The following is a 26,780-nucleotide window of genomic DNA, read 5'->3' on the forward strand; positions in this document are numbered from 1 at the left end:
GGGTGGAGGGGGTGAAGGGAGGGCAAGGGAAGGGGACAAAAATAAGAACCAAGAGACTCATGTAATGGTACAAGATTCCAATGATGAATGCAACTGTATTTTATACCTAAAATGTACCAATAAAGTTAATGGGGAAAAAATAAATATTAAAAAAAAAGAATGTTATGTAGAAGCAAATGTTTCCAAGTTCATACTTGTATCATTTTCATACTTGTGTTATGTATCACAGTGAAAAACTAAAAGTCCCCAAAGAAAAATGAAATTATAGCTCATTCACTCAATGTGACATTATATAATATTAAATTATTTACCAAGAATTATTGTGGCACAAAATTCCTAAGGCACAATTAAATGAGAAAAAAAGACAGCAAGAGGACATATATAATAGAAGAATAAGATCACAACGACATAGAAGAATAGTATAGTAAGTGGGGGAAAATATTTAAAAATGTTCCTTAGATTTCAGGTTTCCTTTCACATTTTCTTGGTTATTTTTCCGAATATTTTTAATGGAAGTTATACCTTTTATACTAAAGTATTTTAAAATTAATCATCTCCTTTTTTATTTTCACTGTCTTCTTCCATTCTCTTCATTTCATTTCTTTTCTACAGTTATAGTAGCATACTAAATAAGAGTTATGTTAGCATACTAATTAAGAGTTTGATCTAGATTCCAAAAGAACTGGGTTTAAATCAGAAATTAGTAGGTTTCCAAATCTATAAATTAGTGTAACAGTGTCCATCTATAATTATTGAGAAAATTAAATGTGTTATTAGAAATGAAGTTATTAGAAATAAAGCTCTTAGTATTATTCTCGGCCCATAGTAACCACTCAATAAATGAGATCTAGTTTTTATTCTCTTGACTGTCACACAAACCATTTGTGTCCTTTTTTACCTTCTTTCAGAGTTCAGTATTATTAATAGAGGCAGAAGGCACTCAAACATTAACCAAAGCAAACATTTATGTTTCCTTTCATGTCACATGACTTGTGCAAAAAAATTTTGTGAAAGTTCTACCGCACAGTGTTCATAAAATGACGTTTCCTCAAAAAAAGATTTCCATGCTTCAAAAGAGAAGAAATCTACACAACTAAAAGTTACCCTGAAGAGAGTATTAGTATTATTTCTTTTGTATCATTTTATTTCTTCAGAACTGAACTAATGTATGCGCCAAACAAGTTACATTCTGAGTATGATGGGGTCCCAAGGTCATCCTCTAACTTCAATAAAAGTCTTTTCCTAATTTCTTTTCTTTTTTCCCTAGAGCTCACAGCTTTTGCTATCTGAAATTTCAAATGCTAGTGACTTCTCGATGTGAACACTGCAAGGCTTTAAATAAGGACATCTGAGGGGAAAACACAAAAACTTTCCTATTTGGATTTCTCGATTGAACTTTCAAAGCATATCCTTGAAACACATTTACTTTTATCTGTATACACAACTATATGTAGTTATATGTGAATCATGTTCATATGAACTCACAAGAATATTCAATTATTCATGTAATTTGAACCATTTCTTGGAATTCATTCATACTTTTAAAAAAAGGTCTCTCAACGTAGAAAGATCATTTTTGGGGCCAGGGATTTAGCTCAGTGGTTTTGCCACCTGCTGCACAAGCTCAAGGACCCAACTTCGACCACCGGTACCAAAAAAAAAAAAAAAATCTTTTTTTTTTTCAAAAAATGGTATTTGTACTTACTGAGGGTCTCCAGAGAAACAAAACCAGTAAGGTATACACACAAGAGAGTTGGTAGTAATTCTATTTTGTTCTTTTTTGGATTTCAACTTACTGAATGTGAGCCTCCCGTATTAGAATAGGCAATATGCTTTACTCAGTCTATCAATTAAAATGTTAAATCTCATCCAAAAAAAAAGTCTGCACAGTATATGAAACAACAGAGTGGAGAGACAACCTATAGAGTGGTAAAAATAATTTCAATATATACAACTGAAAAGGGATTGAGATCCAAAATACAAAGGAACTCCAAAACTCAATAGCAAGAAAAAAAAATCTAATTAAAATATTGGCATTAGATCTAAATAAAAATTCTCAAAAGGACATAAAAAATGGTTAACAAGTACATGATAAAATGTTCAACATCACTAATCAGTAGAGAAATGCAAATGAAAACCATAATAGGATATCACCTCACCTCAGTAACAATGACTAAATATAAAAAAGACCAGAGGTACTGGTGAGATTGCAACAAGGAAGCTCTGTACACTGTTGGTGGGATTGTGAAATAGCACACTCATTCTAGAAAACAGTATAGAAGTTCTTTAACAATTAAAAATAGAACCATCATATGATACAGCAATCCCACTACTGGATATATATCCAAAGGAAATGCAGTGAGTATGTTGAGGAGACATCTCATGTTCACTGCAGCCCAGAAATGGAAACAACCTGAATGTCTATCAACTGATGAATCCATAAAGAAAATGTGGTACATATATACAATGGAATACCATGTAGCCATAAAGCATGAAATTCTGCCATTTGAGCAATCACAGATGGAACCAGAGATTTTTTGTAAGTAGAATTTTTAAAAATGCAGAAAGACAAGTGCTGCATGATCTCACTCATATGTGGAATGCAAAAAAGTTGATCTCATAGAAGTTGAGAGTAGAATACCATTAGTAAGGGTTAATGGGTCTGATGAAAGGTTGGCCAATTGGGCACTAAGCCACAGTTAAATAGAAGAAATTCTGGTATGTTATTCCACAGCAGGACGACTATAGATAATGTACCATACATTTCAAAAAGCCAGAAGAAAGGAGTTGGAATATCTCATCATAAAGAAATGATAAATGTTTGAGAAACAAAAATAAATTTACCTGATTAAACATCATACAATATACATATGTATTGAACATCACATGGTATCTTAATAATATCTATAATCTTTACATTTTATGTATTGGGTATAAATAAAAAACAAAATAAAATATTTCAAAATTTGATTCTGTTTTTTCTTTATAAAATAAGTAAATCAAAGTGGGAATGGGAAGAAAGAAAAAAACTTAATAGATAAAAATATCACCTAGAGGTCTTCCCTGCCTGGAGTGAATAGCTATGGGGGGCAATTACCACATTAAAGGCTAAGAGTAAAGAAGTCCTATTTTCCAATAATTTAAGCAGTCTTTTGTGAGGAATACCCACTTAACCGGTGGCACTTAGGAAATTAAGAGAGAAAATCATAACCTACCTATTTATCCTAATTTCAATCAATCATTGCTTTTGTGACCATGATTTATTTGAAAGCAGGTCCCTTCTGGGAAACCTGGAACAAAATGAAATGAATATTATGCAATGAGTTTGCTTTCACACCAATAAAATGGAAAGGCTTAGGGTGATTACCTATAAAGAAGAAGCATCCTAAGATATACGAGACAAAAAACAAGAAAAAAAGAGGCAGTTTGCTAGAACACGTGAAACATTAATATTACTTTTTTTGTTAGTTGTGGTCCACTGCACAAGACTTCTAGATCACTGCAGACAGAAAATGTCCAAACTGCAAAGCCCTTCTTCACTCTCAAAAAGCCGATGTGGGGCCAGGGATTTAGATCAGTGGTTCCGCCGCCTGCCTCCCAAGTGCAAGGAAGCGAATTCGATCCCAAGTACAAAAAAAAAAAAAAGCTGATGTGTAAACTTGATCCAACTCCATCTTCTGAGCTATACTAAATTACTATCTTGGGAATTCAAGTATTGCTACTTGAAAATGTTAATTCTTAACCTTAAGATTATATTTTATATTCTGCTTTCCTCATATAGAATATAAAGTATAATCTATTAAAACTATTAACCTTTTTAACTATTAAAAAAACAAATTATAGTATTTTTCACATAAAAATATTTTGTAAAGTACAACATCTCAAAATTACGTTTTCATTGAGAACCGTTCCTATGAAACTTTTCAGAAAGAAGAGAAATGCTTATTTATTCAGTAGCAGAAAAGTTGTGCTTCTAGTTTGTTTCTTGTGTACAAGGTTAGAATTTGCAAAGCAGAAGAGAAAGACTTGTATTTAGGGTGAATATGGCCATTTGCCTAGGAGAAGCAAATGTATTAGCAAATTTACTAGCAAATGTGGTGCAGAACAACATAGTATCACCAAGAATACACCACAAAGGAGAGGATTAAATGTCAGACTTTGCTCTAAAGAACGCAAGGACTATAACAGCTCAGGGAGGGGGAGTTAGGATAAGCTAGATATTGAATGTAGACCATTTCAAGATTGCCTATGTCAAATTACGTTTCACCTATGCTCTTGATTATTATATTGTTTTTAAATGCGAACAGTCCTCTCTGACTTTTTCAGGTTAATACTGAATGACTTTCTAATGGTAAGTCTCTGTTTATGGTTATTTGAAAAAGTCAGGAAAAGGGCTACAGGCTCTACAGTACAGGTACAGAACAATTTTGATGTATTACTTTATTAGTATCACAGAAATTATAAAACAGTAGAAACAGAGGCTAAATGACTTTACATTTGTCTAATTTGTATTCTTCTGGTTGAAATATTAGATCAAAAATAAATTCAATAGAAATTACCTTTTCTAACAATATGTAAAGAGAGAGAACCTAAAATTCCATTTAAAAATAGCATTTTCAAAGTTTCTTCCTTTAAATTCATCTATAAATTCAACATGAACTTAAACATATTTTTTAAATCAAGTACCATTTTTTACCTCTTGAATTATATAGATCTCTCAGCTTTCTTATTTTGTATTCTAAACAATAATACACTACTGAATTGAAAAGAGTCACTGTGAACACTAGGCAATTTAATGCTATTTATAATGTCCTATAAACATTTACAATAGTAATTAATAATATGCTGCTTATTTTTAAAGAAAAATGAACACATAAATTATTCAGCTGTAAATATGAAAGACTAAAACAAGTCACTTTATTTGCCAGTCTCTTTCATTAAAATTAGGCAACAAGGAACCTTCAGGAATTGACCAAGGTAAAAGCATGAGAAATCAGCAATCTTAAAAATATAAATCAACTACAGGGTTAAACTAATATATTGTAAACTTCACTGTAGATATACCTCAATGTTATACAGTGTTTTATACCCTTAAAAGTATTTTTATGAAGCTGGACATGGTGGCACAAGCCTCTAATCCTAGCACTTTGGATAGGACATTCAAGCCCAGTTTGGGTTACTTCTGTAGAATTCAAAAAAAAGGAGATTCATGTATACTTCTGGTTGTTTCTCAAACTAAATCACAGGTAGGTAGGTTGTACCAATCCTTACTCCACTAAAATGAAATTGAAGCTAGGAAGTAAGAGAGAGCTGGTGTTCCAAGCTCAGGGTGCCTAGGTTTCCGGTCTCCCATAATGACCAGCCCAAATCAGCTGAGGGACACTGGGCAATCATTTAATCTCAGTAAGTTTTGAGTTTTCATCTGTAAAACACAATATGATAATTTTTACTTCAACTTATAGAAAGCATGGTATGAGACAATATGTGCAACACAGTCCTCAGAGCATCTCTTGGTTGTACTTGGAGAATTTCTATTATTACCATTACCATCACTGATCATTACCATTCAGTTGAGTAGTATAACCAGGGATGGAACTCAGGCATTCTGTCTGTCACCACTAAATTAGTTCAAGAGAGGTTCCAGCATTGCAGCAGTGAAATAAGCTGTTCAATTGCAAATGCCTTCAGAATCAAGAAAAAAATATAAGACAACAGATAATAGTGTGAACTATGGCTAGGTGAGAAATTTAAGCTCAAAGTCTTTCAAATTTAATTTATTCTTTGTAGGTTTAAAATCTGAATTTATACTTCTTGCTATTTTCACAACAGTAAGAAAATATTTCCTAAAAGCATTTGAATTCAAAGTGATGAAATCTCCTGTATATTTAGTAGTATCAGACAGAAACAATCAGAAATATATTCAACAGCCAGAAACTATTCTAGTCAACTTCTTTAATTCACATGAAGTTATATGCAGTACATTAGCTCTAGCAATTTCTCTTAAATGGATGTAAATGCTCAGGGGCTTACTGTTGACCTCTGTTTAGAAAGAAATACCAAGTCAGAATGATGATTCATTCTGGCAGACAATAGGCATACTAGAAAGTGTACTATGGATTTATCCATACTAGCTTTCCCCACTTCCTCTCTTCACATTTTGAGATCACTATCACCAAGACTTCTTCTTTGGTATAAGCAAAATAACTTCCATATAAGTCATCAATGCACCTAAGATTCCAAAGCCATATTCAATTTCAGTCCTCATCTAAGGCAGCCAACAGTGTCTAAACAATGTGATACTTCCCTATGTATTCAAGTACTGTCACTAGGTACCTAGGCATTGTTTTCCCTTTGTTCCACTTGCTATGTGGTCCATGCTGCCCTCAAACTCACAGTGATCTTCATGATTCATCCTCCTGCCTCAGCCTCCAGGGATTACAGGAATGCACCACAACACCTGGCCCTTAGTTTCTTTATTAACTCCTCTTCATTGCTATAATCACTAAGATTTGCACTTCCTTTAGGCTCTGTAATTAGATCTCTCTTCTCATTTATTTTCTCTCCTCCATACATGAAACTCATCAGTCCCATTAATTTAAGTATCATCTATAAAGAAACAGCCTTAAGCTTGGACTACTCTCCTGAACACTTGGCTTACATAATGGAAAGTCAACTCAGATATCACCCTGAGTTTACACATGCAAAGGGCAGCTTCTGGTTTTCATTCCCACAACTTTCCCCCAAAAGCATACTGTTTCTTCGGCCCTTCAAATAAAAGAGAACATATTTGTTTCATCCTTGTTTTCAAATGCCATGGTGAGTCCATTAAACAATGGGCTATTAATTAAAAATTTAGGTGCAGAAGAGGCTTCTGGGCCACTGCACCACTGCTCCCAGTGCAGAGGAGGCTTCCAGGGTGCCGTACCTCTGCTCCCAGGACAGGGGAGGCTTCCGGGCCACCATAGCACAGCTCCTAGCCCAGAGGAGGCTTCCAGGCCACTGTACCACTGTGCCAAGTGCAGAGGAAGTGAGCCACATGGGTGTCAACAGCACACACACCCCCACCCCCCCAAACACCACACCACCTCCCCAACTACCACCCTGTTCAAAATGAGAAGACACGGAAACAAGTCTCAAAACTAGACTTCCAGATCCCCTAAAGCAACCCCAAAGGGAATTGAGATGGAACAATCTGATACTCAACCACCTGGACTCCCTGAACTGGAAAAAAAAAGATGATCTGGAAAAAATGAAATCAGAAATAACTTCTCATATAACAGCAGAGATTGTGCTCATAGTGCAAGACATGATTAATAAATCTAGAGAGGAGCTGAAGAACTTGATGGAATCCCAACATAGGAAACAAATGGACTCCATAAAACAGATGCAAATAGATTTCCAGGAGATAAAAAAACTCCATTGAAAGTCCACACAGCAGAATGAGCCAATGTGAGGACAGAATTTCAAATATAGAAGATAAGATTGCAATTAGTGACCAGGAAAAGAAAAAATGTTTTAAAATTGCAAGGGACCACGAGAAATCAATCCAGCAGCTGCTAGACGATGCAAATAAGAATAACATAAGACTGATTGGAGTCAATGAAGAAAGAGGAGAACGTGTAGATTACATAAAAAAAAATGTTCACAGAAGTGATGGCAGAAAACTTCAAAAGGAGGGGAAAAGAAATTGACATACAATAAGTGAGTCATATAGGACTCCAATTAGCCTTGATCAAAAAAAATCTACACATAGGCATATAATTGTTAAGATTCCAGAAACCTAACAGAAGAACAAAGTTTTACAAGCAGTTAGGGAAACTAAACAAATCACATACAAAGGAAAGCCCATCAGAATCACAACAGACTTCCCAATGCAAACCCTCAAGGCAAGAAGAGATTGGAGAGACATATTCCAAGCCCTAAAGGAAAATAGCCTCCAAGCCAGATTGATGTACCTTGCAAAATTATCTTTCAAAATTGATGGAGAAATAAGATACTTTCATGAGAAAGAGCACCTTAGGAACTTCATGAAAACCAAACCAGAACTCCAAAAAATTTTACACAATATCCTCAAAAAAGACAATGAGGATCACAACCCCAGGAAACATAGCAGAATGAATCTGTTGGGTGAAACTAGAAATTAAATGCAAAGGGGGACAATCCAACAAAAAGAAAAAGTCACGACAATGATAAGTCAGTGTGTATCAGTTATAACCATCAATGTTAATGATCTCAATTCACCAGAAAAAAGAAATAGACTGGCAGAATGGATCAAGAAGCAAGATCCAACAATATTCGGCATACAAGAAACACTTCATTCAAAAAGAAACTCATAGACTGAAAGTTAAAGGGTGGAAAACAATACTCCATGTGAGAGGAGCCCCCAAAAAAGCAGGAATAGCTATCCTCTTAGCAGAACAAGTGGATTTCAAACCAACACTGATAAGGAGAGACAAAGAAGGCACCATATTCTTGTAAAGGGAACAATTCAAGAGGAAGAGGTCACAATTATAAATATCTATGCACCAAATATTAGGGATCCCAACTATATAAACCAAACGCTAAAAGACATGAAAAGACATATATGCACTAATACAATAATAGTGGGGGACCTCAATACCCCACTGTCACAAATAGATAGATCAACTAGACAAAAAATAAGTAATGAAATACTAGAACTCAATCAAACTCTTGAACAAATGGACTTAACAGATGTTTACAGAGTGTTCCAATCAGAATATACATTCTTCTCAGCTGCACATGGGTCATTCTCCAAAATAGACCACATACTCACACATAGAACATGTTTAAGTAAGTGCAAAGGTATTGAAGTTATGCCCTGTATATTATCAGACCATAGTGCAATGAAATTGGAGATCCATAGCAAAAGAAACTGCAAAAGTTTCTGAAACACGTGGAAATTGAACAACACACTTCTGAATAACCAATGCGTCACAGAGGAAATTAAAGAAGAAATCAGACAGTTCCTTCAATTAAATGACAATGACAATACAACATATCGGAATCTATGGCACACAATGAAAGCAGTCTTATGAGGGAAATTCATAGCAGTGAATACACATATTAGGAAAACAGAGAAGGCCCAATTAAACAACCTGATGCTGAACCTCAAGCTTCTAGAAAAACAAGAGCAGGACAAACTCAAAGCTCATACAAGGGAGAAAATTGTAAAGATGAGAGCAGAAATCAATGCAATGGAGACTAAGAGAATGATACAAAAAAACCAATGAAGCCAAGAGTTGGTTCTTCAAAAGAATAAACAAATCAACCAACCCTTAGCCAACCCTATCAAACAGGAAAGAAATGACCCAAATCCATGCAATTAGGAATGAAAAGGAAGAAATTACAATGGATCCAGCAAAAATCCAGAGGCTCATCAATACCTACTTCAAGAAACTGTACACCAATAAGATGGACAACATAGAAGAAATGGACAGATTCCTAGATATGTATGAATTACCAAAGTTGAACAAAGAAGACCTAAAAATTCTAAACAACCCAATATTAATAAATGAAATTGAAAATGTAATTAAAAATTTACCACCTAAGTAAAGCCCAGGTCCTGATGCCTTCACTGCTGAATTCTACAAGACATTTAAAAAGGAACTAATGCCACTACTCTTTAAACCCTTCAATGAAATTGAAAGGTTAGCAATACTTCCAAATTCATTCCTAGAAGCAAGTATCACCTTGATCCCCAAAGCAGAGAAAGACCCAACCAAAAAAGAAAACTATAGGTCAATCTCACTAATGCAATCTCAGTAATTTTCACTAATACAAAAATCCTTAATAAGATACTGGTAAATAGAATGCAGAAGATCAGCAAGAAGATCATATACCCTGACCAAGTGGGATTCACCCCAGGCATGCAGGGATGGTTCAACATACTCAAATCAAGCAATGTAATATACTATATCAATACAGCCAAGGGCAAAAATCATATAATCTTCTCAATTGATGCATAAAAAGCATTTGACAAAATCTAATGTGCATTTATGGTAAAAACCCTAAAAAAAATTGGAATAGACAGTCTCTACCTCAACCTGATAAAAGCCATCTATAAATACCGAATATTTTCTCTGGTGTGAGAAACTGAAAGTGTACATAAGGAGTAAAATGTATAATAGATGATGTGAAATACAAAGAAAAGGGGCAAAGGGGAAGGGGAAGTGGGAAGGGTAGGGGAAAGGAAAGAAGGGAATGGAATTAATATGAGAAAATGGAAAAAGTGAAACAAAATCTTTGTAAATAGGGAGGGATGGTGGGGTTGAAGGGAGGGCTGGGCAAGGGTGAAAAATAAGAACCAAGAGAGATTATGTAAAGTTGTGAATTTCCAATGATGAATGTCATTATATTGTATACCTAAAATGGATGAATAATCAATAATGAAAAATAGGAAGGAAAGGTCCAAATGGGTAGGGGTAGTGGGAGGGGCAGGGGAAAGGAAAAAGGAAAAGTAAAAATGATGAGAAATGGAAGAAATAGAAATAAAGTCTTTGTAAATAGGGAAGGGTGGAGTGGATGAAGGGAGGGCTAGGAATGGGGAAAAAAATAAGAACCAAGATGCATCATATAACGGTACAAGTTCCCAATGAGAAATGTAAATGTGTTGTATACCTAAAATGTACCAATTAAAGAATTTAAGTATTAAAAAAAGCCATCTATGAAAAACCAACAGCCAATATCATACTAAATAGTCAAAAACTGAAATCCTTCACGCTAAAATCAGGAACAAGAGAAAGATATCCACTATCACCACTCCTGTTCAATATAGTTTTAGAAACATTAGCCATGGCAATTAGACTAGAGAAAGAAATAAAAGGAATAAAGATAGGAAATGAAGAAGTCAAATTGTCATAATTTGCAGATGACATGATACTCTATGTAGAAGACCCAAGAACTCCACCAAAAGTCTTCTAGACTTTAATAACCAAGTTCAGTAGTGTAGCTGGATACAAGGTCAACACAAAAAAGTCAATAGCTTTCCTTTACACGAACAACAGACTCACTGGTACAGAAATAGGGCAAGCAATTCCTTTCACAAAAGCATCCAAAATACTGAAATACCTAGGAATCAACCTAACAAAAGAAATCAAAGACCTCTTCTCTGAAAACTATAGCCTCTCAAAAGAGAGATTGAATTTATATCAGAAAATGGAAAGAGATCCCCTGCTCCTGGGTAGGAAGGATCAACATAGTGAAAATGGCCATACTTCCAAAACTATTATATAGATTCAATGCAGTCCCAATTGAAATCCCAGAAGCATACTTCACGGACCTTGAGAAAACAATCCAAAAATTCATTTGGAAGAAGAAGAGAACTAGAATAGCAAAAGCAATTCTAGTCAACAGAGCATGGCAGGTGGTATCACAACCCCCAACTTGAAAGTATACTACAAAGCTACTGTGATAAAAACAGTATGTTACTGGCAAAGAAACAGACTTGAGGATCAGTGGAACAGATTAGAAGATGCAGAAACAATGCCAGACACACTCAGCCACGTCATCTTTGAAAAAGGATCCAAACACCCTCACTGGAGGAAAGATAGCCACTTTAATAAATGATGCTGGAAAAATTGGGTTTCAACTTGCCAAAGACTAAAACTAGACCTATATCTTTCACCATGCACTCAAGTAAAATCAAAATGGATTAAAGATCTAAATATTAAAATAGAAACGCTGAACTGGCTGGAAGAGAGGTTAGGTAGAATTCTTGAAGACATCGGTGTAGGAAAAGATTTTATGAACAAAACCTCAGTTGCCCGTGAACTAGCACAAACAATCAACAAGTGAGATCTCTTCTTATTAAAAAGCTTCTGCACAGCAAGCAAAACCACCAGCAGTGTGAAGAGACAACCCACAATGTGGGAAAAAATTTTCACCTGCTATTCCTCAGACAAAGGCCTACTATCTAGAATCTATAAAGACATTAAAACAAAAAGACCTCCCAAATTTAAAGACCCAATCTGAAAATGGGCATCTGAGATAAACAGACATTTCTCAGACAAAGAAGTAGAAATGGCAAATAAACATATGGAAAAATGTTCAACATCACTGGTCATTTGAGAGATGCAAATGAAAACAATGCTGAGATTCCACCTCACTCCAGAAAGAATGGCTGCTATCATGAAATCCACCAATAACAAATGCTGGTGGGGCTGTGGGGAAAGAGGAGCCCTGCTCCACTGCTGGTGAGAGTGTAGACTGGTGCAAGCACTGTGGAAATCAGTATGGAGATACCTCAAAGAACTAGGACTGGAAGTCCCATTTGACCCAGCTATTCCCCTGCTGGGTATCTTCCCCAAAGAATTAAAAGAATCATACCACAGTGATATATATGCATCCATGTTCATAGCAGCACAACTTGTAATAGCTAAAATTTGGAAGCAGCCCAATTGCCCACCAACTCGAGGGTGGATAAAGAAAATGTGTGTGTTTTTTCTTTTATAAAATGGAGTAATACTCAGCCATAAAAAATGAGAAATCAGAGACATTTATAGTTAAATGGATGCACATTGAGGCGATACTCTTAAGTGAAATTAATAGGACACACATGTATAAACATCGAATAATTTTTCTAGTGTGACAAACTGAAAGTGTACTTAAGGACTAAAAGGTATGTGAAATAGGAAGAAAAGAGGCAAAGGTGAAGGGGAAGTGAGAGGGGGAGGGGAAAGGAAAGAAGGGAATGGAATTAATATGAGAAAATGAAAAAATGGAAACAAAGTGTTTGTAAATAGGGAGGGGTGGAGGGGTTGAAGGAAGGGGAGGGGAAGGGGGAAAACTAAGAACCAAGAGAGATTATGTAAAGGTGCAAATTTCCAATGATGAATGTCATTATGTTTTAAAAAATATACCAATAAATAAAATTTAAAAAAATTTATTGACCATTTAACCACTTCACACAATCTGAGCCTGTTGTACTACAATAGGTTATATATGGCCCCAAACAGATTGAAAAATTTCTCAATCAAGTTATACAAACAGATGACAAATGTTCAAAGTGACCAAAATGCAAATTACTTAGGTTTGATCATTACACATTGCACATGTGAATACAACTACCCCACTTTCATAAATATGCAAAATTGTCACATGTCAAAAAGAAAACTCAATAAAATTTTGCCTTTAAAATAGCAGTATCTATATACAACATCCTTGTGAATATATTCTTCCAAAATTAAACATGAAAAGAACATAATATGATAATCTAGTATTTCAGGGTATCATTTATATTATATATAGCATCAAACTGCTATATTGTCCCTTGAGAACCAAGTATTTTGTTAAAATTTTCTTTGTTCTATGTATTTTCCTTTACTTCTAATAAGCATATCCCTAAAATATAAAAAATTGAAAAAACTGGCATGCTGTTTCCTAAATTGATATCCTGAACAAAAAAGAAATGCTGTAAAAAATATTGTAATTAAATAAAGTGGTGTAATTTTAATGTGATTATCTAATATAAAAGAACTTTAAAAATGAAGAAGATGAATCAAATAAAAAGTGGTGAAATGAAAAATTGATAAAGGAGAAATATAACTCCCAATCTGCTGGATGTCAAACATGCTAAGTTTGTGGTCTCACACCACTGAGGAATGAAATTGAAAACCAAAGGGAGAAGTTAGGCAAGTTTTATTGGAAATAAGAATAGCTCCTGGATTTCCAGGAGGGGTCTTGAATGGGATGGCCATGGAGGCTCTTTGCCAGGGGTAATTTACACAGCAAAATAACAATCCTATAGCCATCAACCTATAGGATTACAAATTTAGCTGCTTAGCTAATACTGATCCAATAGGGAAGCGAGTCACGTAGTAAGGATACACGGAAAGAACAAAGGCATTTTGGGGAAGGGATGGGTCTGGACGCTCTGGTCACCCACCTGGGCGTCCCATGACTATCTGGACTTCCTGGACCAGTTGGTGCTAATTAAACAATAATTTCAAGTTACTGTTTATGCCTTAGGGAGGCATAGAGGCTTGGCCATTGCATCTCTATCTTGAGGGCTGGCCTTCTTCAGATGTTTCTCCAGCCATAGTTCTGATGTCTTCATTTTTCACTGACTTCTTTGAAAGCCCAGTCAATTTTTGACTGTTATATAATTTTTTATCTAACTTAGCAGCCTATAAGAAAATGAATGCATCAATCAATCAAAGACAGCTATCGAATGTATAAATAACAATAAACAATGAGACCAACTGTTATACCAAAAAACAGCTAATAGTAACTGAGTGCATGGTTATGTAAAACCTAGAGCCTGGCTTTTTTTTATTACCTCATTCCGATGATGAAACACCCCATGAAAAACATATTATTTTCTTCATATTTATAGAAGGAAAGAGTTAAGTGATTTGTGATTCCTTACATTTCAAATCCTATTATCTTAATTCCTCATACTTTTATGGCAATAGTAAAACCACATTCCATAAGTAGAGAGAAAGTATATAAGAGAAAGTACAAAAGTAAACGGAAAAAGAGAGAGGACATTTCAATGAAATTTAAATTTCTTTCCTTTAAATTTGGGTGAGTTCTGTGACTGCTTTGACAAACAAAATATGAGAGAAGTGATGCCACACCAGTTGCTAGATTCAGGCCTTAAAATATCGGGCAACTTCTTTAGGTCTTTCAGGATTCTATCTTTTAGAGTCATACGCTGCTATCTAGGTGAGAGTCTGAACAGAGTGTGGGAAAGACCACCAGGGGGACTGACACTATGTACAGGGAGAGTGACTGGGCTCTGGCTGTCCCCATGAGGCCTCCTGCAAGGTTGTGAAGTTGCTTTGTTTCTTACAGGCAAGCCACCAACTGAATATATCAAAATGACTCAAGTTCATATCTCATGAAAAACAACTGTCCTGCTGAGTATCCTTCTCATGTTCTTGGCCCACAAATATGTGACATATAATTTTAAAATGTCACTTTAAGTTACCAAGTTTTATGATAATTTTTTCTAAAGAAATAGAAAACCAAAAAAAAAAAAAAAAAAGAAATGGAAAACCAAGGTATCATCTCTGAAGGTAACAACCTTCTTTCTCTTGGATAACTTTAAAGCTTTCTAATTACACTCTGATTTCCTTGATTTTGCACTTCACCTATTGATCCTTCCCTTCACAAAGAATCCACAGTAATTCTTTCAATATTTGTCACTCCTTTGTTTCAGAACTCTCCAGTAGATTTTTATCTCACTGAGGTTAATAGCCAGACATTTACAAAAGCTTTGATAGCCCTCCATGATCTGATCCTCCTCTCACATTGTATCTTTGTATCTTACCATTCCATTTCTCCTTTTACTCACTCCACTAGTGTCACACTGGCTTTACTAAAAGTCCTGGAACACATGCAGCACAATCACATTGCATTTACTACTGCATTTGCCTTTACCACTCCTTCTGTTCAGGAAAGACATCCTCCCTTGTCCCTCACATGGCTCATTCTTGCGCTTCTGTTTTCTGATTAATGCCACCTTCCAAGATTTTGATGACCATTACATACAGCACAACATCCTCACTCAGTACGCTCTACCATCTTACATTATTCTATTTTCCCAAAACCATATGACATTGCCATCTAGACTCATATTCATTTGTATTCTATCTCTTCTCTTTCTGTAAACTTGTTATATTCATATTTTTAAATAAACAGTATTTAAAAAACTAAATGGTTTTTAAATTTATGAAAAAGATATCATGTTTATATTTGGGAATCCATTTTTATTCAACAATTTACTATTAGTATTAATCTTTACTTTTGTTTTGGTAGTTTTATCACTTTTTCTGGGATATTATTTTGTGAATATACAACAAAATACTTATGCACTCTTGTCTTGATCGGGATCTATACAATTTACAGATTTGCTCCTAAGATCAGTGTTAAAATGAAGGTTGTTGGGCTTGCCTTCTACTGCATATGTGTGAGAGTATCTCTTCATAAAATACTGGTATATGACTGGGTATTTGCATATTATGATTTTTTTCATCATCCTTTGTATCCCCACTGAAAACTATCTAAGCGACCTCAGTTCCTACATTTAAGATCTGGCCCAACATCCACTAATGCAGTATATCTGATGGCTGCCTTTCATTATATGTACCTGCTTTCTTCCACCAAAAGCTCAGAACTTTTCCCTCAATATATTTACTTCATTCTCATTTTCAGCAATTTAGGTGTAACCTAGTGGCAGAAGCCATCCACTACATCCTAGCATGTGATTCTCTCATGTTTGTCAGAACCAGTGATGACAACTTTCCAAAAATATTTCATAGTTTTCCTAATATTGGTTAAATTTCTTTCATAAAATTTCTACTGAGATAGTTCTGCCAAGTTACTCTAGCACAACAGACAGTCAATGTATAAATTCTTATGCCCAAAAGCAACAGAATCACATTTTAAAAAATTGTTTGTGGTTGTATATAATCTATCATTACCAAATAATGTATAATTACCACTTCTACATTATCTTTTTCACTACAAAAAATAAAATTGCTGCAGAAAATATATTATGCAAAAAATCACAGATAATACATCAACAAACATTGAACAGAATTTGTTATTTAAAGTTGGTTGCCTTAATTAAGCAATGGAGGCTGTGAGGAAATTGAGGGTGAGGAGTTGGTTCTTTATATTCTTTTTATATAGAACATTTAAAACTTGTCTTTTCCCAAATGACTTTATGTTATTTTCTTGAAGGAAAAATGTTTCTTATAAATGTCTCATATCCCTCGTAATAACCAATGACAGAAAGTTCAACACCTGCCCTGTAAGGCAGTAAATCTCCATAAACTGCACAATCTTTTTACCTAGGAAGTATTTAAAATACATATTCTTTGGGTTGATCTCAGGCCTACTGGTCAAGAATCTACATGTGAAGAGCCTGGAGACCTATATTTTTCATGATCCACATTGTTTGGGTCACGCATGTATTGCCATTTGCATTTCTGCTGCTGCTGCTACTGCATTTCCTCATCTGTATGTTTTTCAGTCTCAGAACCTCCCAAATGATGGAAGTGGTGGCAGAGAAGGCACAAAATACCAACACAACTGGTGTAATCACCTGGTCAGAAGGCATTGATAGTATTAGTACATTAATAACCATCAAAACTATTTGAGGTTCCAGTATATTCACTTTAATTATTTAATAATAATTAAAACTTGTTACATCATATAAAATGGATCTTGCAATGACATATTTGTCCAGTAGAAATCCTGGACTTGTGTTGGATTCAGTGAAAAGCAGGATAAAAAGGAGTAAGATAGGGTTCGGTGGAAAATGATAGATCATTTCTTGCACAAGCCTGATTCTTCTGAGATAGTAAGTTGCATTAATGATATTCCACCAGCCTCTATGAACTATGAATCTAGGCAAGCATTCTGATTAAAGAAGTTAACTGGTAAGTAAAGCACAGTAGCAGGAGGGTAAGCTACAGGACTAAGGCAAGGTCCAGTCCTTCTGGCCAGAAGTCCCAAGAGCAAGGCAGGTTTTCAGAACTCAAGGCAAGCAGACTGCTTGTATTTTTCAGGTAAGGTCAAAAACTGTCCACTGGTGACAGGAGAGTGCCATGACCTGCTTCAATGCTATATGGAAGACATTGAGCTTTGAATAATGGGCTTATTCTTCTATACCAATTGATAAGATGTGATAAGAATGAAAATACAACAAACTTGTCACAGATGAAACCATGAAAAGACCAAACACAAATGAAGTTTTTTAAAAAAAATCTTGTTTACTTTGAAATTGTACAGGAGCTCAGTATGCCTTAGGAATAGAAAGAGAACACTTAACCAAAAGAACAATTAACAGAATTTTAAGAGAATATAGGAAAATTATATTTTTCTCTCAATTTACAAATAATATATTAAAGACTAGAGTGAAACCTAAAATAGCATAATGCAGTCTAAATCAGCGTAAAAGTGATTTTCTGATTAATTCACAGGGAATTGTTTCTAGAATATGCAGAAAGTTCTAACAGCTATTGATTCCCAGGAGAAGAAAGGCTGGACAAAGGCATGGAAGCATCACAGTGGAAAATCCAAGCTTTGTGAAACTTCTAAAATGTGTAGCTTGTATATCTATTAACTATTTTAAAATTAATCACTTTTGAGGCAAGAAATTAGTGTTTCAAATTTTCTTTTTTTATACATGGATATAATCATACTATGAAATCAGTAATCAAAAAAACTTCCATAAGCCAATTGCATGCCTCAGCAAAAGACACTACTAAAAAGTCCTGGAACCAAAAAAACCTCTACAGTATTGTGAAAAAACAAACACCAAATTAATATATGTAAAGCTCAAGAGAGGGCAGCAATCAAGTTGTTTTGTTAACATCCTAGGATAATATGCTTATATCATATTTAGGATACAATACATACAATACAATACATACAATACATAGCTATAAGCCATGTGTGATAGACTTAGCCCTATCAAAATTCAGGTGTAAAATTCTTAAAAATAAATTGAAACGTCAAAATACTGTGAATGAAATTCACACATGATGCAGTTATAAAGTAAATTGCTCTTACAATAAGCCTAATATTCAAAACAATGATATTTTATGGCATTAGCTTTTGAGAAAATAAGTATTTTGTCTTGTAATATACTTTTTCTTTTTGTACTAGGCATTGAACTCAGGACCTTGTGCTTGCAAGGCAGGTGCAGTACCACTGAGCTAAATCCCCAGCCCTTGTAATATGCTTCTTTTTGTTTTGCACTGGGGATCGAACTTGGGACCTTGCGCTTGTGAGGCAGGCAGCAGAACCACTGAGCTAAATTCCCAGCCCTCTTTGTAATACACTTTTGAATTGATAAAGATATTTCACAGGAAATATTCTTGCATCCCAAACATCTGTAAGTAAGGCATATACTTTTTGTGTAAGAAAAGTGATTTGTTAGTAATCTCACAACTAGTAAATGGTAGAGGAATGAGAGTCGGGCTTTATTTCAAATATCTAATGTTTCCAAACATATTTTGATGAATTAGAAATAAAACATACCATAACCAGGCATTTTCAAATTATTAGTTCTGCAACTGTTCTCTACATTTAGGCAAGGTTAATCAGTGTAATTGGTCTGAATGATTTGATTTCCACATAGATCCTAAAAGATCATCTCATCCAATGAGTGTATTAATTGTTGAAGTTTCTACTATTTTCGCAAGATTATCTGGCCTTAGTAATTTTTTTTCTTAAATTCTTTTATTGGTACATTTTAGGTATACAATACTTTTACATTTATCATTGGGTGCTTGTACCTGTACATGATATATCTTGGGTTCTTATTTTTTTTACCATTACCTGTGCGCCCTTCACCCACTCCACCCTTCCTTATTTACATAGAATTCATTTCCATTTTTTTTCTTTTCTCATAGTTTTCCCTTTCCCTTCTTTCCTCTCCCCTTTCCCTCCCTCCATCCCTACTCCTTTGGACCTTTTCTTCCTATTTCAAATTATCAATTATTCATTTTAATCATTTTAACCCTTATTTACACTTTCAGTTTCTCATATTAGAAAAACTATTCGGTATTTACACGTGTGTCCTATTTATTTCACTTAAGAGTATGGCCTCAATATGCATCCATTTAGCTATAAATGTCTCTAGTTTCTTGTACTTTATGGCTAAGTAATTTTTAAAATACATTTTTACAGTTATATCACACACTTATAACAAACATGAAGAAACTGAAAAACTCAGATAGCATTTCTGCACAAGTATAACACGAAGAAACCACACTACCCCCAGCCCACCAAGATCACAGGCCACAGCCATTTCAGGCCCTCCCCTCCCTAAAGATTCATGGTCTTAAAAGTTTTGTCTTCCCAGAATAAACTATATCAGGCCAACAAGACCCAGTCAGCCCGACCTTGGGAAAAGCCAAAGCAAGGAGAACGGTCCAGTGACCACAGCCTCAAGAACAGCACTATCTCAGGGAGAGCTACAACTTCCTCTCAAAACCCCATAAATCCCCAAGAGCCTGTAAGAGACTCCACCATGCTGGACTAGTTGCCAAAGTCCCTCTCAGGTTTTAACTCCAATAAAACAAGGTGTTGTTGTTGTTGTTGTTGCTGTTGCTCTTTTATTTCTCACCCTTTTTCCTGACATAAAACACATACATACAAATGAACCATCAATATACTAAGAACCCCAAAACTGTAAAAATCCATTATACCACTGTACTCAGTGAGATTCTTCAACTGTAAATTACTAATACAAGCCATGAAAATGTTCTGTTAATTTGTACTCCAGGATGCTTGCTATATTACAAAAATAACCAAGACATAAAATTTCAATACTATCAAATGAAGTCTACATATTTTTATTCTGTTATAACTGACTATAGAAGCTGTATTTTGATCATATAAAAAATAAAGTTTCTTACAAAAAATGATTATGTAAGAGCAGCTGAAAGATACTATCATTTAGTGTTGTTAGAGGAATTTAGATGTTTTTATTTTCAAAAATGCATCATTTCCTAATTATTTCTTAGAAAGATATGATTATTCTTAAAATGACAGATATATGTAATCATACTCAAATTATACGGAATTAGTTTGAATGGAAAGATGTCTGTTTTGTTTCTAATCTGCTGAAAGTAAATAGTGTTGATCATATTTATAATTCTTTGAAATGTCCTTTATCTTTTCACAACTACTTATTATTTATATAAGAAAAGAAATTACCTTGGAGCCATTATACCAATGTATACCCTAATAACCTTTCAAGTTCTAAGAAGAGAAGATCTCTGTGCTTTTACTCCATTTTGTTGAAGGAGTAGATCACTTTTAACAACAGTTCCTTAAATTTGCAGTGTCTATACTTCCTTAAGCCCACCCTTAAAATGTTTAAAACACCTTCAGATTAAAACAGGAAACTCTTAAAATGGTAAAATGCCTAATTTCTAATGAACAGATGCTATAATTTGAAATAGAAACTCTAAACCTCTAATCAATACCTATATTTCTCCCTCCCTAAATTTGAAATATTTTGTAAATATTATCAGGTTGAAAAGACTCCTAGTGGAATTAGTTCTAAAATGATTCATCAAAAGTATCCATGTATAGAAATTCTAACTTTGAAAGACATATTATTTCAAGGGATGCTAAATAATTTCAAATTTTCAATGATGTATTTACCACATGTGATTAATACTTCTATTAAGTATTTAGTGGATTGAAATGCAATGCTGTATTACAATCCATACTTAAGGATGAAAAGAAGCCATAGGAATTATAATTATATATAATCAAATTCTTCATTTTGGAGAGAAAATGAATACCGAGAAAGCCCAAAGATTTGTCTTATGTCACAAACTAATCAATTTCAGGATCATTACTTGAACCCAGATCTTATGAAATCCAGTCCATATATCATTTTATCACATCACTGAATAGTCAATTAATTGCATCAATAAGGCAATATGAAACACCTCACATAGGGAGCACAGATACAATTCAATTCAATACCAAAAAAGCGAACTAAAACATAAAGAGGGAGAGGAGCGTATGTCTCTACAGTCCTGTATCCACACTGATCATGATCCATATAGAAAATGCCTGCATATTTACATCTAGATCAAGATGTACACAGAGTTTGGCTGAATAAAGCTATATGAAAAGTGGGAATTTCCATCCTACACAAGGAAAGGAAAGGAAAAAAAGTATTTACATTTAGCAGTTCAATTTTACAATGAGTTTTTCAATAAATTGTTCTTTCTACTAAAAGAAACCAAGTCAACACTTCAGAAGGGACAGATACTTGATTGTGAGAGATAAACATTTTTGTGAGTTTTTAAAAAAATCATTTATAAACAGAAGCTTTCTAGATATTTAAAATTTTAGAAAAGTCTAATTAAAAACTGTTACAGCAATCTTCAGTAAACACCTGGGTCCTAGGAAATATATGATTCTATAAAATCAAATCTATGCTGTATTACCAGAGAATATGGGACAATGTTCTAAAATAAATCCTAGAAGGCATTTCGTCCTGAATTGAATCTGCTCCTTCTTTATAGGAACTCTCAGAGAGACAATTCAGAGCTGGAAGTTATTTAATCCTGCTTGAGAAAGGAACAGGGCAGGCTACCACATAAGATTTTTGTAACCTGACCCCCAAAGAAGGTCATCTGGGCAAGGGTTACTGAGGGATGAAATCCAGCCAAGCTCATGGTGCTCATTTGACTGGTGATCACAGTGTGTGTGTGTGTGTGTGTGTGTGTGTGTGTGTGTGTGTGTGAATCTGTCCATTCTGAAGGGGTCCCTTTCTCTTAAATTGTACAAAAGCATAGTTCTAGCAGCAAACAGAATGTGAGTATAAAGGTGAAACTATAGATTAAATTGAAGATCTAGCATTAATCACAAGCCTTAATCAATGGTGATACACGAAAATTGAAAGGTTATCTGAGGATCTTTTTTTTAAATTAATTTTATTGGTACATTTTAGGTATATAATATAATGACATTCATCATCGGAAATTTACACCTTTACATAATTTTTCTTGGTTCTTATTTTTTTCCCCATTCCCCTGCCCTCCCTTCAACCCCTCCATCCTTTCCTATTTACAAAGACTTTGTTTCCATTTTTTCATTTGCTCATATTAATTCCATTTCCTTTCCCCTACCCCTCCCACTTCCCCTTCCCCTTTGACCCTTTTCTTCCTATTTCATATTATCTATTATACCTTTTAGTCCTCATTTATACTTTCAGTTTCTCACACTAGAGAAACTATTCAGTATTTACACATGTGTGTCCTATTTATTTCACTTAAGAGTATAGCCTCAATGTGCATCCATTTAGCTATAAATGTCTTTAATTTCTCATTATCCTAGGATCTTTCTTGTGAAATAGCTTTGGATCTACTTAATCCTTAAAATAAATCAAGTTACTCCATGATATATGTACTAGGAAGAACAGAAATGATTGTCTAGAACTGAAGGAACTTGATTATAGAAAGTGACATGAATACTCTGTCTTCATTGGTTCCTGTTTGGCATATGCAAGACTGTATACCAATAAGCCAATAGGGGGCAAAGACCTGTTGATATGACCTCAGATATGACTAATGCCTTTACAGATTGCTTAATATATTCCATCTGGGTAGCATGGTATGAAAACAAAAGAATGAAGTTGATTATTACCTAATTCCTACTAAAAGCTCTAACTGGTAAGACCAAAATAGGTAAGCTACTTACTCTTGTTTATAGCTCTCTCTAGACCAGAAAATGGGCCCACACCAGCTGTAGAATTGGTCAGCACCTGTACTTGGGATCTTCTTGCTCAAGAGCTGTGAGAAATACTGGAAAAAATGAAATCAGAAATAATTTCTCAGATAACAGGAGAAATTGTGCTCCTAGTGCAAAACATGATTAATAAATCTAGAAAGAAGCTCAGGAACATGATGGGATCTCAACATAAGAAACAAATGGAATCCATAAAACACATGCAAATAGATTTCCAGGACATGAAAAACTCCACTGAAAGTCTACACAGCAGAATGAACCAATGTGAGGACAGAATTTCAGATATAGAAGATAAGATTGCAATTAGTGACCAGGAAAAAAAAAATTTCTTGAAAATTAGAAGGGAACATGAGAAATCAATCCAGCAGCTGCTAGATGACGTAAAGAAGAATAACATAAGACTGATTGGGCTCAATGAAGAAATAGGAGAGAGTGGAGATGACATAAAAAAATTTCTTCACAGAAATAATGGCAGAAAACTTCCCAAGCATGGGAAAAGAGCTTGACATACAGATAAGTGAGGCATATAGGACTCCAAATAGCCTTGATCAAAAAAAATCTACACATAGGCATATAATTGTTAAGATTCCAGAAACTCAACAGAAGAACAAAGTTCTCCAAGCAGTCAGAGAAAAGAAACAACTCACATACAAAGGAAAGCCCATCAGAATCACAGCAGACTTCTCAGCACAAACCATCAAGGCAAGAAGAGCTTGGAGTGACATATTCCAAGTCCTAAAAGAAAACAGCATCCAACCCAGACTGATGTACCCTGCAAAACTATCTTTCAAAATTGAGGGAGAAATAAGATACTTTCATGACAAAGAGTGCCTTAGGAACTTTGTGAATACCAAGCCAGCACTCCAAAGAATTTGACACAATATCCTAAGAACAGACATTGAGGATCACAACCCCAGGAAGCAAAGCACAATGAACCCATTTGGCATGACAAGAAATTAAATGTAAAGGGGGAGAACCCAACAAAAAGAAAAAGTCATGTCAATGACAAGTCAATATGTTTCAGTTATAACCATCAATGTTAATGGTCTCAATTCACCAATCAAAAGAAATAGACTGGCAGAATGGGTCAAGAAGCAAAAGTCAACAATATGCTGCATACAAGAAACATAGTTAATTCAAAAGGAAATTCACAGACTGAAAGTTAAAGGGTGGAAAACAACACTCCATGTGACAGGAACCAAAAAAAAAGCAGGAGTAGCTATCCTCTTGGCAGATCAAGTAGATTTCAAACCAACACTGATTAAGAGAGATGAAGAAGGACACTACATCCTTGTAAAAGGAACAATCCAACAGGAAGAGATGACAATCATAAATATCTATGCACCAAACACTAGTGCACCCAACTATATAAAACAAATACTAACAGACATGAAAAGTCATATATGCACTAATACAATTGTAGTGGGGGACCTCAATACCCCACTGTCACAAATAGATAGATCAACTAGACTAAAAATAAGTAATGAAATACTAGAACTCAATTGAATTCATAAACAAATGAATTTAACAGATATTTACAGAGTGTTCCACCCCACAAAATCAGAATACACATTCTTCTCAGCTGCACATGGGTCATTCTCAAAAATAGACCACATACTCACACATAGAACATGTTTAAGTAAGTGGAAAGGGATTGAAGTTATCCCCTGTATATTATCAGACCATAGTGTGATGAAATTGGAGATCCATAGCAAAAGAAACTCAAAAAATTTCATAAACATGTGGAAATTGAACAACACACTTCTGAATAACCAATGGGTCACAGAGGAAATTAAAGAAGAAATCAGACAGTTCCTTCAATTAAATGACAATGGCAGTAAAACATATTGGAATCTATGGGACACAATGAAAGCAGTCTTATGAGGGAAATTCATAGCAGTGAATACACATATTAGGAAAACAGAACGAGCCCAATTAAACAACCTGATGCTGAACCTCAAGCTGCTAGAAAAAGAAGAACAGGACAAACCCAAACCTCATACAAGAGAGGAAATTATAAAGATCAGAGGAGAAATCAATGCAATGGAGACTAAGAGAACAATGCAAAAAATCAATGAAGCCAAGAGTTGGTTCTTTGAAAGAATCAACAAAATTGACAAACCTTTACCCAACCTTGTCAGAAAAAGGAAAGAAAAGGCCCAGATCCATGCAATTAGTAATGAAAAGGGTGAAATGACAACAGACCCAGCAGAAATACAGAGGATCATCAATACCTACTTCCAGAACCTATATGCCAATAAGATGGAAAACACAGAAGAAATGGACAGATTCCTAGATACATATGAATTACCAAAGTTGAACAAAGAAGACCTAAAAATTCTGAACAACCCAATGTCAACCAATGAAATTGAAAATGTAATAAAAAACTTATCAACTAAGAAAAGCGCAGGCCCTGATGGCTTCACTGCTGAATTCTACAAGACATTTAGAGAGGAACTGCTGCCACTACTGTTTAAACTCTTCAATGAAATTGAAAGGGAACCAATACTCCCAAATTGATTCCTGGAAGCAAGCATCACCTTGATCCCCAAAGCAGAGAAAGACCCAACCAAAAAAGAGAACTAGAGGTCAATCTCACTAATGAACATAGATGCAAAAATCCTTAATAAGATAATGGCAAACAGAATGCAGAAGATCATCAAGAAGATCACACACCCTGGTCAAGTGGGACTCATCCCAGGGATGCAGTGATGGTTCAATATATGCAAATCAACCAATGTAATACACTATATCAATAAAGCCAAGGACAAAAACCATATGATTATCTCCATAGATACAGAAAAAGCATTTGACAAAATCCAACATGCAGTTATGATAAAAACCCTACAAAAAAATTGGAATAGATTGTCTCTACCTCAAACTGATAGAAGCCATCTATGAAGAACCAGCAGCCAATATCATACTAAATGGTCTAAAACTGAAATCCTTCACACTAAAATCAGGAACAAGACAAGGATGTCCACTATCACCACTCTTGTTCAATATAGTTCTGGAAACATTAGCCATGGCAATTAGACAAGAGAAAGAAATAAAAGGAATAAAGATAGGCAAAGAAGAAGTCAAATTGTCATTATTTGCAGATGACATGATACTCTATCTAGAAGACCCCAAGAACTCCACCAAAAGTCTTCTAGACTTCATAACCAAATTCAGTCAAGTAGCTTGTTACAAGGTCAACACACAAAAATCAGTAGCTTTCCTCTACACAAATGACAGACTCACTGAGAGAGAAATAGGGCAAATAATTCCTTTCACAATAGCATCCAAAAAACCTGAAATACCTAGGAATCATCCTATCGAAAGAAATCAAAGACCTCTTCTCTGAAAACTATGGCACTCTGAAAAGAGAGATTGAAGATGATATCAGAAAATGGACAGACATCCCTTGCTCCTGGGTAGGAAGGATTAATATAGTGAAAATGGTCATATTTCCAAAACTGCTATATAGATTTAATACAACTCTAATTGAGATCCCAGCAGCATACTTCATGGACCTTGAGAAAACA

At 34.8% G+C, this 26,780-nt stretch overlaps 1 protein-coding gene across 14 annotated transcripts in view; it reads right to left on the reverse strand.

The window, feature by feature from the left end:
• Prr16 (proline rich 16) overlaps positions 1-26,780 on the reverse strand; it is a 344,117-nt gene that overhangs the window by 231,652 nt on the left and 85,685 nt on the right. For 4 of the 14 annotated variants that reach the window (XR_015444707.1, XR_015444702.1, XR_015444701.1 and 1 more), the window contains one exon: positions 3,216-3,290. The exons of 8 other annotated variants lie outside the window; for them this stretch is intronic. The gene's annotated coding sequence lies outside the window, so the exon portion shown is untranslated. Of the gene's footprint in view, positions 1-3,215; positions 3,291-23,205; positions 23,310-26,780 lie in introns of those variants that run through there. 2 more of the 14 variants (XR_015444708.1, XR_015444711.1) reach the window with 2 other exon arrangements.

Source organism: Heterocephalus glaber, unplaced genomic scaffold (assembly GCF_053883595.1).
Source record: "Heterocephalus glaber isolate CG9 unplaced genomic scaffold, H.glaber_assembly_v1.0 deba00001606, whole genome shotgun sequence".
NCBI lineage: Eukaryota > Metazoa > Chordata > Mammalia > Rodentia > Bathyergidae > Heterocephalus > Heterocephalus glaber.